A 21,562-nucleotide genomic window follows, 5' to 3' on the forward strand; every position below is an offset into this window, starting at 1 on the left:
AGTTACAGTTTGTAACTTGCGGCTTTAATTTTTTTAAAATCTGGCCACACGATCAAGACGTGACATTTTCTTCCCCCCTTCTGCAGTCTGTACTCCAATCTGAAACCCTCTAAAATCCCTGTGAAACAGAACAGAAAACATTCTTCCCTTTGTACATAGCAGTTCATCTTTCCTGGTTTAGCTCATTCTTTCTGAGCGATCATGCAGCCTTTTTCAAACAGTGCACCCTGTTCTATGTCCTGATTGGCTGGAGACCTTGTCAATCAATCTCCTCAGTCCGTGCAGTCTGGGGACGCGGAACGCGTTACGTGGAGCTCTTAAATCAGAAATTTGTGATTGAAATTTGTGATCTTTGTTTTCATTCTAAGATCCTGGACCTTATTTCTAGGAAGGTTTGAGAATTTAAACAAGAGAAAGGTGTGAAAATGTTCATGTTTGTGTGAGAAAAGTGTAAAAGTGTGCAGTGAGGAGTTTTGGTACCATAAAAAAACATCTGTAAACAATCATTCTCCGTGGATTTCACAGATCATGGTTATTTTTAGAACGAACACTGCGAAAAAGCCCCCAGAATCAGGAGATATATTTGTCTGGATATCCTCAGAAATACCCCATATCTGGTGATATCTACGGTGGATACTCTCCGGACATGACTGTTTCTAAGTTCATGTCCTGAGCATATCAACTCAGAGTATGGGACACTTTTATTCTGATAGAATCTGGAGATGAGATTCTCTCCAGATATGAGATGCGTCACTAGTGATATCCAAAGTCAGGATATTTCCAGATTCTATCCATGTCATATCTGTTGATATCTGATGTCTGTATACCAGTCATATCTGAAGTTAGGATTTGGAACATATGGCCAGCAGACATATCTGAAGAACAAACACTAGTGATGTAAGTCAGGATATTTCAAGATACCAGTCATATCAAAAATACATAAGAAATAAAAGGTGACAGAAAACCGGTATTACTCAAAAATATTTTATTACAAAATAAATAAATAAATCAAAAACCACAAACAAACATGCATCCTTTTTTTCTCTTCTGCCAGATAGCAGCTCTTGACTGGTGGTGGGTTTCCTTCAGTAAAGCCAGCTGAGTGTCTCGTGCGTAATTTTGGCTCAATTCCACTCCTCCAGTTTTCATCCCAGGCTTTATGGCATTTCAGCATCACCATGGTTAGCCTAGTGGAGCGCCACTTTGGCGAGGCTTGATAATAAGATGGTTTGTCCTCGCCACTTTCCTCGTCGCTGACATAGTTTGCATTGGCTCTTTTTATATATGACAGATCCTCTTGATTGCCAATACTGCGCTCTCTGCACTGGCTGCCTGTTTCTTTTAGAATTGATTTTAAAATCTTACTCTTGGTTTTTAAATGTTTAAATGGTCTGGCACCTCCTTATCTTTCTGAGCTCCTGCAGAGCCATTGTCCTCGTAGAGCTCTGCGATCTGTAGACCAGACCAGAGGTTCCAAGGACTCGACTGGTGACCAAGGGGGACAGAGCATTTTCAGTGGTTGCTCCCAAACTCTGGAATCGTCTCCCCCTGTCTATGAGATCTGCCAGATCCTTAAACGATTTTAAATCTCTGCTAAAAACTCATCTTTTTACATTGGCTTTTAACACCAGAGAGAATGATAATTAGACAGTTTTTTTTTTGTTTGTTTTCTTTTATTGATGATTTTATTATCATTTTACTGTGTTTCTTTGAATTTTACCTATGGTTTTAGTGTAGTTATACGTGTGCAGCACTTTGGATGTCTGGAAGATGTGAAAGTGCTATACAAATAAAGATTTGATTGATTGATTGAGAATCTTCTCAGCAATTCTGACCCTCTTTTTGAAGAGCTGTGGACCAACAGGAAAGGAAAATATTATTTTAATTAGAGGAAACAACATACACACACATACACAGTTCAACTGGACCATGCACGACCTGAGTAAATGAAACAAGTTCACAAATAGGACAACTCACCTGATCGTGCTGACTCGTCCTCCTTTTGACCTCCTCCTTGCTTCTATCTCCATTCTCTCTCTTTGTATTTGAGACTGTCAATAGCTCGATTGCAAGCTCCTAGTCGATGGAAATATGAAATGTACAGAAGATGAGGTCAACATATTGCAAACATGTTTCCAAAGTGGAATATTCAAAATGTGCCATGCAGACTGTCACAGAGGCTTATCTTAAATATCCATCGTCAATGCTATATCGTTATTGTAACTTAGTGTTTGGTCCTAAGACATGGAAACACTAAATGAGCTGTCTATCACACTAATACAATTGCAATCCTATTCAAAAAATCTCTGAAAAGAAAGTAACACTGATTATTGACATTGAGTCTCTCACATTATCTCTAACTTATGGCGAGTTGTGTAAATCCAACTTCATGTTGGTGCTTACTTCTAACTTGGTGGAAACTCCAACTTGGTTCCACATCTTTCACTGCTGCCGTCATCTCCTCATTGTGTGGTGTTCTGAAGCTAAAAAAAAGACAATATTTTATAACTGACTGGAGTTCTTGTCAAGTTTCCTAAAATGATAGTGAGAAAGAAACATACTTGTCATCTGCCCCGACCTTCCACTGGAGCTGCTCTCCGAGGTTCTTGTGTTTGTGATGGACAAGAATCTGAAAGAAAGAAGAAGTCTGTTAGGTTAAAGCAGGGGTCGGGAACCTTTTTGGCCAAGAGAGCCAGAAACGCCACATATTTTGAAATGTAATTTTGAAAGAGCCATACAATAATGTAGTGTCCCTTCCCCACACTGAGGCACGGAGACTTAACCTCTTTTAAGATTCTTTATTCGGGTTACTGCAGACCGCAACAAACGCCGAACAATTAATTCAGCAACTCCTGAATCTCTCCCGCCGAGACGAGACGAGAGAGCGTCTCCTAACTTTATATTCCCCTGCTCCCGCTGCAGCCCTCCCATTTCCATTATTCGGCCCATAGCTGAACCCCATTGGTCCAAACTACCTAACAACTGGCTGAGCGACAGAATGAGAGCCAATCAGATCTCTGCTTGATGCGTTCATGAACTCCAGAACTTTTAACGCGGCCCAACAGCCATCCAACTCAGTCCGCGTCAATATGTTTAAAACTAAATAAACAAGTGAATGTGTGCATTTGATGTAAATTCAACACTTTTAAAGTACAATAAGTCTGTGGATTCTTTTTAATAACATTGTTATGCTGTTGCTAATAAATGATGAGTATTTCTCGTGGTAGTTTTGCTGATGGTCTAGTCTGGTTGATACGTGGTGAGTTTCTGCTTCATGCAGGCGTTGAGACTTTAAACGTGATCGTAGCTCTGAATGTTCTGTAGATGTGAGACAGACTGATCACATGCAGACCTGGAGCCAAACACACACTCACACGCTGCAGTGAGTGACGGGCAGCGGGTTTTACCTATTTACAATCCCTGCGCGATTCACCTGCTGCCTGTCCCCACAACCCCTCACCCCCACCCTCTGCTTTCTCCCTCACACATCCCGTCCCCGCTAATGCGCGCTCTTTCTCAGAGACGGGAGCGCAGTTTTAGGCACGGCAATTCACAGGTTTCCGGGTGGTACAAACTCTGTGAATTAATAGACAATTTTAAACTTATACTATTGCTGGCGCAGATTTGTCTCTCTAAGCACCGCTACTACTGCGCGCCTCTGCCATCGCATCGCGCACGAGAAGGACTGGTCTAATGAAGAAAAAAAATTTGAATTAAAGATTTGTCTGCGAGCCACATGTGACCATCAAAAGAGCCATATATGGCTCGCGAGCCATAGGTTCCCGACCCCTGGGTTAAAGTAACATTGCTGTTCTGGCCAATGTTCTAGAATACAGGCACCTGCCCAACACAAAACCCCCCAGCAGCCGAGTGCCAAACTCAAGAACGCATGTAGCTTATAACCCCAAAGGAAGATCCGCCAACGTTTTCCGACCACGGTCAGAAAGAGAAAAGTCCTCGCAGGAAAGGTTCAACATAGGCTAAACATGAACAACCTTTTTTAAAGTGCAAAAAAAAAAAGTGAACACGTGTTTGTCTGTTTGGCTGCTTTAGTGAATCGTGCTGCTGCTTTTATTCGTCCGTCTTCATGTTACGTCACCGGAACACCAACATATTAACCGTGTCAGCTATCAGTGAGGATCTTAACGGGGTGACGATGTTTCCTATTGCGCTGAATTCACGCTCCCACGAGGAGCTCGTTGCGCATACAGACAAATGTTTTCCTGCCACTTTTGACAGAAGTGCAGACACATCGGGGCGCCTGCGCTCCACCCTCGCCCCGCAGGCTCCTCGCCTCTCCTTTCCCTCCTCCGGCGCCCTTAGCGAGAGGGGGGCCGACGTTCGGACCCTGTGCAGCCGGTTCGGGCGCAGCTGCCGGTGGACCCCCGTGTCTCGGTGCTGCCCGCGCTACACAGGCCCCACGGCGGTGGGGGGCGACGTCTGCCGCTCCAGGGGGGGAATCGGGAGGAGTGACGCCGCGGCCGCCCAACACGTAGAACCTAAGAAACCTAATTGACATAGTGCCCTGGGTCTCCAACATTTGTCCATAACCGCACGAGAATACACAATAATTAGCAGATGAATATGTTTATAGTTCAAATCACACACCATATGAGTCCTCTGTGTCTTCAAATAAATAAATAAATAAATAAATAAATAAATAAATAAAGTGTGGGTCCGCGGTGACGACGTCCCGCGAGTGATGAGGTTTTAAGGTCTGACACCGAATCCCAGGAGAAGCTACTAGGCTGCGCGGATGATCCATGATCCATACGGATCACAGGCCCCGGTTCTGCTCAGACGTGTGCCGCGGATTGCACCCCCATCCCCTCCACGCACTTCATTTAATCTGTACGGTCACGTCCTGCTGTTTACCGCGTTAAAGTCGCTGCTCGACGTTTGTCCGTTAGGTGATGAGATGACATGTTTCTGGGTTACTTGAAGTTTTATACAAAAGCGAACTTTTTCAGCACAAAATATTTTTACACACTGAAGATACATACGGAAACTTCGGGGGGGGGGGGGGGGGGGGGGTGTCGTATCCGGTGTTCTTGTAACTTCTTCTTGGTTTTTTCGTCCAGCCTCTGTGATTATGTTTCAATCGCTTCAGATGAAGACTCTTTTCCTGAAAAAAAGGGAAGGATGTGGTTTACTTTTGCTATTTAAAATAGCCCCCAGAATTGGTTAAATATAACCCCGTAGCCTCCAAGCCCCGAATATAACTATAACATGCCCATTTAGATCAAAAGTTTTACCTGAACTTATCGGCTCGGCCGGGTCACTGCCGCCAACTCCCGGATCCTCTGAGGTCTTATCGTTGTGAGGACGCGGTCGGCCTCGCTTACTAGAGGGTGTCCATGTCTCCTACGATCAACTTTTATTCTTCTTTTCCGTCTTCATCTTCGGACCTAACGCTCCGTGCCGCCATTGTTTTCAAACAGATTGCGTCATGGCGGCGCGGAGCGCTGTAACTCGACAGCTGATTGGTCGCGTTGCAGAACGTGACCAATCAAATTTCACTTTACTGGAGCTCGGGTAACACGTCACGGCCGTCCGTTCTCCTCGTGTTGTTTTGCGGCTTCGAAACTACTGAAGACGTTTTGTTCCCGGCAGCATTTGGAGAAAGGGCTGGAGTGTGACCCAAAAATCTATGATAAATAAAATAAAAAATGAAAGAAGTTTCTTTTAAAATCACTCACAAAATGTACCCCACTAATCAATTCATGCTAAGATACATTAAAAAATTGATTTGTCCCTTTTGCAAAGAACATCCAAAAGCAATTAACCATCTTTTTTGGAATTGTACTGAAATTAGATTTTTTTTGGAAGAAGTGTTTACAATTTATCATTAATCATATTCACCCCAACTTCACTCTGAAATTTTAATATATAATTTTTGGGTTTTATAATAAAAACTTGGACTCAAATAAAAACTAATAATTAATGTTATTATTATATTTGGCAAATTGTATATTCATAAATGCTAATTTTATTCATCTTCTATCACCCCCCCCCCCCCCCGTGTTAATCAAACAAATTGAAATGTATCTCAGTTAAATCTCTAAAAGCCTTAAGAAAGCTGTATGTTTGTATGAAAGTTGTGGAAACCTGAATGTTTTTGTGTAAAAGGCATGTAATATGTTTGCTCTCCTGTACTTACATTTTGAAGAATAAAGTAAAAAAAAATGAACTTTCTTCACCCACTCCCTGAAAACACTAAACAGAGCAGCAGTTATCATTGATTTCTTACCAAAAACAATCCTAAAGTTTTTTAAAAGGTTTCTTATGTTTTTTTTATTGGTATAATCTGAGATACTGTTTTACAAAACATCACAAAAGACTTTCCTGCCACTTGATACATGCTCAGGAAGAAATTGGCTGTTAAAAATGACAAAATTTGTTGTATGCCCGAAGTGCCATTGTATTTATTACCTTTGATGAAGCAATGAGGATATTACTGTATATCTTAATCAAACTTGGGTTGACTTGTCAATACTTTTCACACCTGTTTTTAAACATTTGTGGGAAAATATAAGTGCAGAGCAAACTCAGCTTAACAGATCAGATGTGTAATTCAAATTTGTCATGAACAATATATGTCTGGAAAAAATATATGTTCTTTTGAAGTATCTTGTGCATATAAATTGCTAGGCAAGGCACTTATCAAACAAGTGATACATATAATATCCAGAGACAATACATGTCCTAATTCAGTATCGCCTTTGCACATATCACAAAATACGGTGTAGGTACCATAACCTTTCGGCCTGGAACTTCCGTTCGGGGTCCTTTCGACTGAGTATAACATCACACTACAGTAACCCCACTTGGACAAACTACGTAGCATTGACATCTGCTTGGGCGCTACGTATTTTCATTTCACGTTACCTTTTGTAACCTAAAGGAGTTTTTCCCCCATAAATTGTGTATGACAATATTCTTTGTCATTTTTATAAAGACATGTTGTCACAATCCGCTCGTTACTCCAGTTTAAGTTCAGCCGTGGCTGAAATTTTTGTCAGCACGGCTAAGTGTTGCCCTTCCGGGTCCGTTCTGTCAATAATAAAGCAATGGGTGCACAGATTAAAAGAACTATAAGAGAACATGAATTCAATAATAATCATAACAATAATAAAGGCACCTTTCGAATACTATCTCGCAGCTCTGTTCGTTTACAACAGACGTCATAATAGTTTCTTCTATGGTAGTATCGTAAATTGGTGAATGTGGAAAAGAGTAAGGTGATGAGGTGTACGAGGTTAAAGGGTGAACGCAGATTGAATGTGGCATTAAATGGGGAGTTGTTGGAAGAGGTAGAGTGTTTTCAGTATTTTGGGTCGTGTGTCTGTGTGGATGGTGGAATAGGGGGAGAGGTAGAGTTTAGAATGAACGAAGTACGAAAGATATGGGGGGGGGGGGGGATGAAGAGAGTGATTGAATGTAGATCACTGGAAAAGCATGCGAAACGGAGATTCTATGAGGGTGTGGTGGTGCCTGCAGCGTTATATGGGGCTGAAACGGAGTCTGAAAGTGGCGGAAAAGAGGAAGCTGAATGTAGTTGAGATGAGATGTTTGAGGAGTATGTGTGGTGTGACGCGTATGGATCGTGCGAGAAATGAAGTTATCCGAGAGAGAACTGGTGTGGTGCGAGAGTTGGCCTATAGAGCAGAGCAAAAGGCATTGGGATGGTTTGGACATGTTGAAAGAATGGAAAGGGAGCGTTTGGTGAAAAAGGTATACGAATCTGATCTGAGTGGAGTGAGAATGAGAGCAAGACCGCGAATGGGATGGACAGAGGGTGTAAGGAGAGCGCTGAATGCCAGAGGGATGACTGTGGTGCAGGGGAGAGAGGCTGCTCAGGACAGGGATGGGTGGCGAGACTTTGTGTATGAATGAATGGATGGGTGTGGTAGAGGTCTGGTCTTGGGATGAAGCGGCAAGGGGAAACCAGCCTTGGCTGAGGCCCTGCTGTGGAGGTGCCCATACTGGAGTGTGCAGCTGACCCTGGTTCAGTGTGGTGTGGCTTAGACCAGGCCTTAGACCAGTCTCACACACACACACACCAACGCACACACACGCACACACTGAAGGAGGAGGGTTGGGGGAAGAGAAGGAGGGAGTTAAAATTGTGTGCCCTGTCTAGGCTATCCCACCTTGGTGGGACACAGCCTTGGTAAATAGATAGATAGTATCGTAAATTGTGTCCAGACCAATCACTGTCTGACACGTCATCAGACCAACACACAGCCAATCACATAATGTGACGTCAGTACTAGTCCAAGTACCCCGAACAGAAGTTCCAGGCCGAACGGTTATGGTACTTACAGCGGCAATGGTAACTACCGAGGATATGCACCAGAAATGCCTCAACACTTAGATAAGTATACACTACAGATACTACAGGATATTTACCTTCTTCAGTATCTTTACTCCAGATATTTCCAGATTTGACTTCAGGTCATATTCGGAACTTAGATATGACCAAAATAAGACACAACCAGTATCTTCTGCCCGGATACCTTCAGATATGCTGCCTGTCTGGATATGCACCAGAAATGCCTCAACACTTAGATAAGTATACACTACAGATACTACAGGATATTTACCTTTTTCAGTATCTTTACTCCAGATATTTCCAGATTTGACTTCAGGTCATATTCGGAACTTGGATATGACCAAAATAAGACCCAACCAGTATCTTTTGCCCGGATATCTTCAGATATGCTACATATCTGGATATGCATTAGAAATGGTCCAGATTCTTTAGATATTTAAGAAAGTATCCACAACAGATATTAAGGATTCTGGCTCTTTTCGCGCAGTGAGATATAAAATGGGAACAAAAGTTTTTAACTAAGCTTAGAATATTTTGTTTTAGAATATAATTTTCAATCCAAATGTTTTCATCTACATTCCATGTTATATCATTCTCACTCCACGCATCTGCTCGTGGTCCGGCCCTTCTATTGAATTTAAGAACCTAATGCGGCCATTGAGTTAAAATAATTGCCCGCCCCTGCTCTAGATGGTTCCAAAGGATCTTGACATATTCTGAGTGTGATACAACAGGGGGTTCTCGAACTGGCAGCCCAAAGGCCAAGTCCGCTGGAAGGCGATGTGATCAACGGAACAGGAGTTCATATGGTGTGAACCCTGTGACCTCATTTTTCGTGCAGTTGTAAGCATGTACAAGAGGTTTTATGTACTCTCGCCACTTGGACTTTTCCAGTGTGTCCAACATGTTTAAGAGTGTCCTGTTGAAACGTTCGACTGGATTTCCACGTGGGTGGTAGGGCGTAGTTCTACTCTTTATTATCCCAGCTGTTTCACAGAGCTCTTTGATTAATTTTGACTCAAAATCTGGTCTTTGGTCTGAATGCAAGCACTCTGGAATGCCATATGGCAGTGTTTTTCAACCAGTGTGCCGCGGCACACTAGTGTGCAGTGGGAGATGGTCAAGTGTGCCGTGGGAAATTACCCTCATTAATCATTCACTGATCTAAAAACATTTTCCATCTCCAGGAAATCAGCTCTTTGTTCATCCAAACAGGCCCTGATAAAACACTGAGTAGTGAGGAATATAAAAGATCTTAAAATTACTTTTTCTTTGTGTTTATTTGATTTTATTAAAGACATTTTGATAAGAATGACGGTATTTACCTGCAGCTATAGCGGTTTGCGGGAAAGTCCCGCCCCTTTACCTGTCTCCGCCAATCATTGTTGAAGGCTTAATCACATGTCAGCAGTCTGACCAATCAGAAGTGGTTAAAGTCTTCACTTCCTTGTTCTTAATTCTGCTCATAAAGTCTCTCAGTTCCAACAAAAATACCAGCTAAAGCTCGTCTTTAGCGGTGTAGCTTTCCACAGAGTCCGGTGTCAGACCGTGTCAGACCGTGAACAAAACAATGAAGCTCACAGACGCGAGTCTTTCTGCCCTTTTTCGGCAGTTTTCACACTACATCTCCCATGATGCATTGGCTTAAAGGGCCTGTGTCCCAGCGCACAATGAGTGCGCGTGAAATGTCTAGAAACCTCAACGGACAAACAAACAGTTTCTAAATTTTCTAATTTAACTTTTATTTCATCTCTTAGAAAAAACGGCCGCAACTTCCTGCTTTTTTGGCCACAATTATCACAAAATGCACGTGAGATTGCGGGGGGGGGGGGGGGGGGGGGGGCTGTCGATCAATAGAGACCATGAATTTCTGCTTATTTTTTTTTTTTTTTTGGATGCTGGTGTGCCGCGGGATTTTTGTCAAGGTTAAAGTGTGCCGTGGCTCAAAAAAGGTTGAAAAACACTGCCATATGGCACTATGAAGTCATTCCAGAGACACTTAGCAACAGTCTTGGCTTTTTGGTTTAGAGTTGGAATGGCTACTGCAAACTTTGTAAAATGATCTGTGATGACTAGAATGTCCTTGGTGTTTGAACTGTCAGGTTCAATTGACAAAAACTCCATACAAAGCACCTCGAGTGGACGAGACGTTTTAATGTTGAGAAGTGGTGCGGCTTTCTCTGTCAGTGTCTTACGACTGACACACCGGTCACATGTTTTTATTGTCCGTTCCATGTCCGCTGCCATTTTGGGCCAGAAAAATCGTTGGCGTAGCAGATCCAGGGTGCGTTCTATGCCCATGTGGCCCATGTCATTGTGAAGGGCTAAGAACAATTGGCCGCAGCCCTGGGGGAAAAACACGACCCTCCTCTTGTCGTCTCCTATATAACACTCCGTCTTCCAATTCCAGTCGGTTCCACTCTCGTAGCAGTAGGGGCAACTCTGGCAGCTCCTCTCTGACCTGGGGGGGGGGGACTTTTTCACTAGTGTTGAGTTGATGAACAACTTCACGGGTGGCCGAGTCAGCCTGCTGCTCTGCTCTTAAGTCATCATGAGACATTGAAGGGATGGAAAAGGCCATTACTGTTTTCATCAAAATCGGGTGGAATGGCACGAGCAGTCTCAGTATCAGGTAAAAAGACCCACGTGAACCAAACCTTTTCCTCTTATTGATTTCTATTTAGGATTATTTGGATTTAAAAACACTGATTAAGGGTTAGGGTTCGAACTAGGGTTAGGGTTAGAGACAAAATTAGGGGCAGGGTTAGGATTATAAAAATTATAATAATAATAACTTTAACCATAGCCATAATAACAGTAACAATGATAATGAAATCTCTCACACTGTTCACCATAAAAAACACCCTGGGTCATAAAACATTCAGGCCTGTTGGCACTCTTGTTCCGAGCAAATATATCCATCTTCATTCCATTTTTGTTCTTTCTTTATCTGTCCATACTGAGTTGCTCTGAATGCCGCATATTTTTAGTGATTCGAAACCATGAGCCAGAAAATGCTTGACCAATGGTGTATGCACCCCTCTCTTGTTAGCAATATTGTATTTATGTTACCACATTCTTGTGCTAATAGAATTTTTGGTTTGTCCCACATATTGTCTGTCACACAAGGAACAGGAAATAAGATAAACACAGTTTTGTGTTTTGGTGTGAAGTTCTGTTTAATTTCAAATAGTGTGTGATTTGAGTTATTTCTAATCATCTTGGGTCTCCAGAAAAATGTTAGGGATCTTTGAATTTTAGATTGCAAAGGCTTTACTTTTGCTCTAACCAGAAGGTCTTTTAAGTTTTTATTCCTTCTGAATGCCACAATTAATTTATGATCCTCCAGTAAGCCATGTAAAATATCCTGAAAATTGTTCTTATAAGTTCTCTGAATTCTTGTACTCAGTGATGAAAATGTTGTGATAAAAGGATTTTTTTTTATTTAACCTTTATTTACCCAGGAATTGTCCCATTGAGATTAAGAATCTCTTTCTCAAGGGAGTCCTGGCTAGGGGGGAAACAATAAATTACATTTACAAAAAAAAATGTCAACATTAAAAACAAATAAAAATTAGACCTCATGTAAAACAGGTACAATTAAAAGTGACTTTCTCCTCAAATCTCAGCTTGGATTTAAAAATATTCAGAGGAATGAGTTCTTTAAATTTCCATCTTTTCTGTAGAGTGTTCCATGTGGAGGGGGCAGAAAAGACAAAAGCCTTTTTCCCCAGTTCTGTACGAGCAAATGGAACGGCGAGCGATAGATGGTCATTTGAGCGCAGTCCGTATGATTCAACAGTCCTCAGCTTGATCAGGCTGCAAATGTAGGAAGGTAAAAGTCCAAGAAGTGATTTGTAAATAAAAATGCACCAGTGTGTGAACCTTCTGGTGGACAGAGAAGACCATCCCACTCGAGAGTATAGTTCACAATGATGAGTCGAGGCCTTGCATTTTGTCACAAACCTCAAAGCGGCGTGATACACGGAATCAATCTTACTCAAACATTGAGCTGTTGCATTCATATATAAAAGGTCTCCATTATCTAAAATGGATAAGAAAGTTGCTGTGACAAGTCGTTTTTTAATCCCAAATGAAAAACAACACTTGTTTCGAAATAAAAAACCCAGTTTCAATTTTAGGAGGTTTTCTGTGGTTCAGAGTTTTGAGAGCTTTATGAACTTGATTTACAGTAAAAGGTACAAACGTAAAGGGTTCACCGGAAAACATAGAAGAGTTTACACTGTGGGGCACTGAGGCAGCTCCTTTGTAGTCAGAGCAGGAGCCAGATGATATAAAATGATTATTGAAACAATTTAAAACCTCAGTTCGGTCATAAACTGGGACTGAGTTTTTTAAAACAAACAAAGGAAGATCATGTGAACTTTTGTTCACAGAGAAGGATTTTATCACCTTCCAAAATTTCTGCGGATTGTTGAGATGCTCAGTTGTGACAGATAGATAATATTCTGATTTAGCTTTTTTAATGAATGAAGTGCATTTGTTTCTCAGTTGACTAAAGGTGGACCAGTCCCTGGCTAAGTCTGTTTTTCTGGCTTTGGCCCAAGCCCTATTCCGAAGGTGAATGATGTCCGATAGCTCTCGGGTGAACCAAGGATTATCTTGTCCTTTCACTCTAAATTTCTTCATTGGAGCATGTTTATTTATAATCTTTTCAAAGTTGCCCTTAAAAAATGGGCGTTAGGCCTTTGCGCTCCCAGTTAACCAAGAATAAATCATGATGGTAGTGTAACCTTTACGTGTATCAATATCAGATACACAGTAGATATTCAATGTACACCGGGCTAGATCAGAAGATCTCTGTTCGACTCTAGGAGTGGAGAAAGAGACCGAGACTGAGTTGCGTTTGTTGGTACCATGTAATTGAAAAAAACAAAAGGAAAAAAACAATTGCAATCACCGACACATAGAATGGCCGTACAATATTTACAGGAAAAAATAATTCACACTTGTAAATGATACTTTTTCCTCCTCCAAGAAAGTTTAGTTTCTCACGATTCGACTCAATAGTTCATTGCAAGAGTTCAGAGTCCGTTACAACGGCCAAGTGTCCAACAGAGGGTAATCCTGAGTGAAGGATGGGGATTGTAAGTGTGAAGATGTGAATGGCCGCGTAGCTGAATCGTAAGAGAACTGAAGGGAAGGAAAAGAGGGTGGCTGAAGAAGCCTCCTACCAGCCCGACCAGAGCAGGTGGAGTTCATAGGGTGCCCTGGACTAATTGCCCAGAGTTCCGGTTTGGTTCTAGGTCCTGGGCTGTAGCTCACCATCAAAAGTAATCACCTGACCTAAACAGAAAATAATAGGTCCCAGTTCCGTGTGCACACAAGGGTATTCATTTCTCAACATCACTAATAAATAAAGCTGATTGCATTATAAATAAATGTCATCTTTCATAATTGTACAATTGTAAGCAAAATTGGTTCATGATCAAAATAATGAAATATAAACTTATTCATTAACCAGTTCATTCATCCTATTAATCACGATTTAAAGTGCAAAATGCTAATACACAATGACATGTCATGATCAATTCATCACTTCAAACGTTCTGACCAACGTGTGGACCGTAGAAATTCATGCATGTAAAAACATCACAGTCGATGAAAAATTGGCTATAAGTTACGTTTCAAATAAGTTAACATTTGGAGAAAGTTGGTTGAAACAACATTGCTAACTGCTCCATGTAAAGTAATGGGACGGTGGCTAAGCTAAGCGCTAGCTCACTCACCAGTTCTGTTCTTCTAAGTGTGTCACTCGTGTGTCACTCGTCTCCGTCTTCAAATCGGCGCCAGCAGTTGGCTTCTCCAGCTAAACACCCGAGCCTTCCTCACACGTTTCTTCCAGCAACCTACCCACAGCTGTTTTTAAAGGGTTCCGATTGCACGGCCGAGTCACATGACCGCGTGACGCACCGACGTGTCATCACGTACGAGATGCGAAAGGAGACTAAACGCAGTATCTCACCCGGGTTACATCCTCCCCCCTTTAGAACATGCAACTCCGGTGCAAACTAAACGTCATAAACACGAGAGTGTGAAAAGGTGTTTACAGCGGAGGCACGCAGCACTTCATTATACGCATCAACTAACCCATGAAAGAAATTGTGAACCACAGAGACCAGCGGCTTACCCAACCCCGAATATTGCAACCGATTGGGAGGATGACGTTGACGACCGGTACGCCGGACAGTGGAACTAGAATCAACATCAATGTCCGGAGAGTCAAGTTCCTCAGTAATTGTCTCATTGGAGTTGAGCAAAGGCTCACTAGCCCTGAGTTCAGGCTCTGCCTCTACCTGGTCAGTGAGTTCTGGTCCTTCAGGTGGATTCTCAGGAACGGTAAGTTGTACCTCTCCGGCCAAGTCCTCACCCCCAGGCTCAGATTCTCCTCTCTCCAACCGAGGATATCTAGAATCTGCAGAGGAATCTCCATTAGTACCTCGGTCAATCTCCTCAACTGCAGGCAAGTCTGGTTGCACAGCCGGGATCAACTGAGGGAGATTAACCGAAAGGGCAGGCCCAAGAGCAGTTGGTACAGGACGCTCTCTTTTGAAGGTAAATGAGGTAGGATGGATCTGAGATTGAGATAAGCCCAGCTCTACCTCCACATCTTCTTGATCAATGCTTGGATCAGCGGTAGCTAGTGTCTGGCTTCGAGTCTGAGGACGACGTGGAGGAGTATCAACCAATGAGTCTTGAGTATTTCCATCCGACAAGAAAGGACATGGTAGGAGGAGGTCTCTGTGTAGCGTGCGGGTTGGCCCGTTTTTGGTTTCTGGTTGAACTGTGTAGACAGGTAAATCTCCAGCCCGCTTTAAAACAACATAGAAATCCTGCTCCCATTTGTCTTCAAGCTTGTGTTTGCCACGTAGTCTGACATTACGAACAAGTACTCTGTCTCCTTCCTCCAAACTTGATGGTGTAACACGTCTGTCAAAGCGAAGCTTGTTCTTCTCACCCGCTTTAGCAGCATTCCTGGACGCTATCTTGAAGCTCTCTTCAAGACGAGACCGGAGGTCCTCAACATACTGGCTGTGAGATGACAAATGGCCCTTCTGCAAAGGCAGACCAAAGGCGAGATCTATTGGAAGGCGTGGTGCACGACCAAACATCAACTCGTAAGGCGCAAAGCCGGTGACATCATTTCGAGTGCAGTTGTATGCGTGCACTAACGGCTTCACATATTCCTTCCACTTCTGCTTCTGCTTCTGTCCTAGAGTACCCAGCATGCTGAGCAGCGTCCGGTTGAATCTCTCTACCGGGTTTCCTCGAGGATGGTAGGGCGTTGTTTGTGTTTTTTGAATTCCAGCAAGCTGACAGAGCTCTTTGATCAACCTTGACTCGAAGTCGGGACCCTGGTCTGAATGTAGACGCTCCGGTATTCCATAACAGACAATAAAGTTCTCCCATAGGCATTTTGCCACAGTCTTCGCCTTCTGGTTTGCAGTGGGTATGGCAACTGCGAATTTCGTAAAGTGGTCAGTGAGTACGAGAATGTCTTTTGTATTGCTCTGATCTGGTTCAAGTGAAAGATAGTCCATACATAGCAATTCCAGTGGACGGGTGGTTCTAATATTCACCAATGGGGCAGATCTTTCTTGGAAAGCTTTACGTCTCACACAACGACTACAGGTCTTCACCTTTGACACAACATCAGCCGCCATGTGAGGCCAGAAGAATCTGGAACACACCAGATCTACCGTTCGCTCGATACCCATGTGTCCCATGTCATCATGAAGGCTTGTCAAAACAAGGGACCTCAGCTCTTCGGGCAACACCAGTTGATACAATACTTGCTCCCCCTCTTGTCTCCTTCGATACAAGATGTCCTCTTGTAGCTCCAGACGATTCAACTCCCGTAGCAATAATGACAGGTCGGGAAGTTCATTCCGGGCAGTAGGAGGTACTTTTTCTCCTGTCTCCATCTGGTGAATGACCTCTCTAATGACTGGATCAGCTCGTTGCTTTTCTCTGAGGTCCAGATGGGACATTGAGGGAACAACTGGTAGTCCATTGTCACATTCACTGGCATAACAGTCTGGAATAGCATCAGCGGACAGACTTAAGGATTCAACCAAAGTGACTGGGTTCCCTGTTGAACTGCAGTGATGGTTGATGGCAAGACAACGATGACATATGGCAGAAACAACATCCGGGTTCATGTCTTCCACATCACTGGGATCTGTAGCATGCTCTGCCATAAATTGGCTGATCAGATCTTGATCCTTCTGTGATGTAGTACTAGTCAGCTGGTTGTGAGGGCGGCGAGATAATGCATCTGCGTCGAGATTCTGCTTTCCAGCTCTGTACTGCAGTTTGAAAGTGTAGGTGGACAGAGCAGCGAGCCATCTATGGCTGGTGGCGTCTAACTTTGCTGATGTTAGCAGGTAGGTGAGAGGATTATTGTCCGTTACCACCACGAAGTTAGCTCCATACAGGTAGTCATGTAGCTTTTCTGTCACACTCCACTTCAACGCAAGAAATTCAAGCTTGTGAGCGGGATACCTCGATTCACTTGGGGACAGACCTCGGCTGGCATAAGCAATCACTCTCAGCTGACCGTCTTGCTCCTGATATAAAGCTGCGCCGAGCCCTGTAGTGCTGGCATCTGTGTGCAATACATATGGCAGTTTTGGATTAGCGAACCCAAGGACTGGAGAACTAGTCAGCTTTTCAATTAGCGTTTCGAAAGCATGTTGACAGGCAGGTGACCATCGCTCTCCAAAAGGCTGTTTGATGTCATATAATGCTAGTGTGCTCGATCTTTTCCTGGACTTGGAGGCAGGTGTATAGCCACGTGTAAGGTCATTCAGGGGTTTTGCGATGGCTGCATATCCCTGGATAAACCTCCTGTAGTATCCAGCAAACCCTAGGAACGATTTGAGCTCTTTCAAAGTTTTTGGTACTGGCCAGGATTTTAGAGCCTTGAGTTTTTCTGGATCAGTCTCCACTCCTTTCTCTGAGACTATGTGTCCAAGGTATCGCACAGATGTCTGGAAAAATGTGCACTTCTCTGGGGATAATTTCAGACCATATTCTTTTAACCGGTTGAGCACTCTCAGAAGTCTCCGTTCATGCTCTTCCAAGGAGCTTGAGAACACAATAAGGTCGTCAAGAAAAACAAGTACTTCCTTCAAATGGAGATCTCCCACACATTTTTCCATTAATCGCTGGAAGGTACTTGGCGCGTTAGTCACTCCTTGGGGCATACGGTTGAACTCCCAAAATCCAATTTCCGTCACAAATGCAGTCTTCTCCTTGTCAGACTCCTCCATCTCAATTTGGTAGTATCCTGATTTTAAATCAAGCACACTGAACCACTTTGAACCGGTTAAAGCTGAAAACGACTCTTCCAAGTTCGGCAGGGCGTAAGCATCTTTAACAGTCTGAAGGTTTTAGTTTGTTTAGTCAATGCACAACCGAATGTCCCCGTTCTTCTTACGGACCACAACAATAGGTGATGAAAATGGAGATTCTGATTCTCTGATGACACCAGCCTTCAGCAAATCGCGCAGATGTTGACGCACCGCCTCAACGTCTTGAGGATGAATGGGCCGGGCTCTATGCTTGAAGGGTGTTTCGTCATACAGTTTAATTCGATGTTTCACCTTGTCAGTGCATCCAAAATCCAAGTCATGGTGTGAAAAGACTTCAGGAATCTCATTAAGCATGGACATGATCCTTTTCTTCCACTCTGGAGGAATAGGCGATGCTCCGAAATCCAGCTTCAGAGATTTCTTTCCAAAGGATGGATGATTTTGGGACACTCTGTGTGACAGAATCTGAGGTGAGTATACAAGTTCAGCAATAGTGGAGAATGGTGGGATGGTTACCTCGTGATCGGACTCATTGGCAAGTGTGACAGGAATAGTCTCATGGGATTGACTTGAGTGAGTTTTTAACACACAGCCCACCTGGCAGTGGTGAAGCTGGGTGCTCCACAAGCACCCATTGACCGAGAGCTGGCATGCTACTGTACACGGAGCCAATGGTGATGATTGTCTGCCCAGCAGGGATAACAACTGGAGATTTAGTGGCTAATCTTACAACCCCATCGATGCCTGCTTGGTGTTGCTGGTGACGTGTCTGCAGCAGTTTGAGCACAGCCTTGTAACCATTAGTAGCTGGCTGGAACTCTGCACACTCACTTCCAGTGACTGTATAATGACTCCAATGTATTCATGCCGATTAATACTGGGGATGAATGTCCAGTTTTGATGTCAGGAACAACAAGTGCCAGAGTAACAACATCAAAGGCCACCCCCAGGAATTCTTTCGGGAATGTAACCATCATCTCCACATATCCAAGGTATGGAATTGCTTGTCCGGCAGCCCCCTCAACTTGTAATAAATCATTTAATTGTTTCACTGGTTGGTCTGACAGGTGCTGATTATAGAATGAGACTGGAACGGTTGTAACTTGTGACCCTGTATCGAGGAGACAGTTACATTCTGCATTAGCAATCTTCATGTTGGCTGTGCAACGAGAACCAATTAAACCTTTTGGTAATCGAGATGGAACATTGGAGCTGCTTTGAGTTTGTTCATCACAAATTACAGTTTTATTCTTCCCATAGTTCTTGTACTGGTTGGGACATTGCAGGTCCACAACAGTTCCAGTTTGCCCCACAACAGGAACTGGATCTAGTTTAAAGAGCTCATTGTGGGATTAAATTCTTGCCTTTTTGCTTGTCCTTCTGCGAATTGCTTCCTCTTGAATGCTACGAGAGCAGAGTTTGGGGGGTTCTCACAACTAGGTTTAATATGGCCGTCTTCGCCACACCTATAACAGTATCCAGGTTTGAGTACAGTAGGCAGGGCCTTTGGTTGTTTACCTGCCCTCTGACCCTCCCCCGGTTTGCAACCTGTTCTAGGCTTGGCCGCAGCAGCTTGACTGGATCTTGATTTGGCAGCAGTGAGTGAGGCAAGCTTCTTCTGAATATCAGCCATTTGTTGAGCAAGCTGCTGCGTGACAGCAGTGAGAGCAGCAATCTCTCCTTTTTCTGTGTTGTCTGTGTAGGCATACTGTGCATGCGCTGAAGCTCGGGGCCTTACTGAGCTTACTGAGATGTTGCTTCATTCTGATCGCTTTAACTGCTTCTCGATCTTCCTCTGTTCGCAGAAGTCGTAGAAAATCAACAAATGTCGGTGGGTTGTGTTTCCGTTGTTTCAGTTGCAGCTCTGTTATGAGGGAGTTATCCCAACAACCACGGCAGAATTGAGTCAACAGATGTCTTTCGGTGTCTTCATCTGAAATTCCTCCACGCTTAACTGCGGCGTTCAAAGCAACCTGCAGCCTTTGCAAATAATCTGATGGTTTTTCACCAGCATCTTGAAAAGTGTCTAAGAACTTTGCATATAATTCTTCACCATCCTGTACGACGCCATATGCTGAGTCCAGAGTGTGAAGATAAGTGATTGGTGGAGTATCTGGTGACAGATGTTTCACCATATCAGCAGCAGGTGGTAACAAACTTTCCAAAATTTTACGTGAGCGTTGTAAATCAGACACTGCAGAATCTTTAAATAATAGTTCCATGCTGGATCTCCAGGTGTCGTAGTCTGATTCGTTCTGGGGACGAGGCACTCTTCCTGAGAAGACTCTGACACGTGCAGAAAAATGTCCTGTGCTGTCTTCCTTCTTTACTATATGTTCCACTATATAGCGTTGGACTTCAGGTGGATTCAAATCATGCTGTGACATAGCTGGCAGTGACAGTCGTGGTGAATTCAAATAACTGGGATCTGGTTTGATTGTCGGCTGGCCTCCACTGGGGTTCTCATCAGTGGCAACTGGGATACTTTGAAGACCCATCTTGACGACCGAAGGAAGTGTAGTGACTGGTGCAGGAGTTTTTGGCCCCCCCTCCGTGTCCTCTGTTGCGTTCTCAGTCTCATCAGAACCAGGATGGAGCCGGCCAACAGTTTGACCAAGCAGAGGCATCACCCCATTTAATACAACCGCAAAATCTTGCCCTGTTAGTTTTGCTATTTTTTGCAATTCTTCCAGGTAAATTTTAGTTTCCATTTTGCCTATTCCTTCTGCACAAACCAAAGACAAATCTAGAATTTCATACGTCACCTTGTCATCTTCACAAACATACGTGTAAGGCAAAATCTTTCGCAACGCAACTAGCGGCGCACCCGAATTGAATTCAACCACAATTGATTGATCAAAAATTGAGTCGGACACGTCAAAGAGTTCGATCTTTGAAATTGAACCAAAACATTTCAAAAATTGGACGACCTCATCGTCAGTTTCTGTTCTAGTTGCGTCTTGTATCAAAACCGAGTTGGGGATTTTAATACCACGTTTCTCCAATGTTTCCATTTCTTTCACCAACATGACCAACACGATTCAATTCTACTTACTCCACTCCTAGCTAGCTCACCACAAATTATGTAACCTTTACGTGTATCACAGTCAATGAAAAATTGGCTATAAGTTACCTTTCAAATAAGTTAACATTTGGAGAAAGTTGGTTGAAACAACATTGCTAACTGCTCCATGTAAAGTAATGGGACAGTGGCTAAGCTAAGCGCTAGCTCACTCACCAGTTCTGTTCTTCTAAGTTCGTGTGTCACTCGTCTCCGTCTTCAAATCGGCACCAGCAGTTGGCTTCTCCAGCTAAACACCCGAGCCTTCCTCACACGTTTCTTCCGGCAACCTACCCACAGCTGTTTTTAAAGGGTTCCGATTGCACGGCCGAGTCACATGACCGCGTGACGCACCGACGCACGTAGGGTAATGATGTCATCACGTACGAGATGCGAAAGGAGACTAAACGCAGTATCTCACCCGGGTTACAGTAGGCTTGTTCATTAAATTTCTTGAAATTTCTCCTAAAGACGATGCGTGGTTTACATTTGGGGATTTTTGCGTCTCTGCATGCAGCAACAACACAGTGATCACTCAAATCATTACAGAAAACACCCGCAGATGAAAATTTGTGTGGAGCATTTGTTAGAATTAAATCAATCAAAGTAGACTTTTCTGGACATTTAGTATTTGGCCTAGTTGGCTGACTAATCAACTGGCTAAGATTTATAGAGTCACAGAGGGATTTAAATTCTTCAGAGGCCGTACTTGACCAGTCCCAGTTGAGATCTCCGACCATTAACAGTTCGCCATAATTTATCCTGGAGAGAAGATCTTTTAAAGATGATAGTGCCTCCTTGGTGGCAGATTGGGGCCTATAGCACCCC

The 21,562-nt window shown here is 43.4% G+C and overlaps 1 long non-coding RNA gene across 1 annotated transcript; it reads right to left on the reverse strand.

The window, feature by feature from the left end:
- Positions 1–1,650: 1,650 nt before the first annotated feature.
- Positions 1,651–5,454, reverse strand: LOC105358148 (uncharacterized). The gene is made up of 6 exons (XR_002873235.2): positions 5,256–5,454; positions 5,004–5,125; positions 2,562–2,629; positions 2,404–2,483; positions 1,978–2,076; positions 1,651–1,850 (listed from the first exon to the last, which is right to left on the reverse strand). It is a non-coding gene; the product is annotated as an uncharacterized LOC105358148 (long non-coding RNA).
- Between the last annotated feature and the right edge of the window lie 16,108 nt (positions 5,455–21,562).

The sequence above is a fragment of the Oryzias latipes genome, chromosome 4 (genome assembly GCF_053564925.1).
Source record: "Oryzias latipes strain Hd-rR chromosome 4, Olatipes_Hd-rR_3.1".
In the NCBI taxonomy this organism is placed as follows: Eukaryota; Metazoa; Chordata; class Actinopteri; order Beloniformes; family Adrianichthyidae; genus Oryzias; species Oryzias latipes.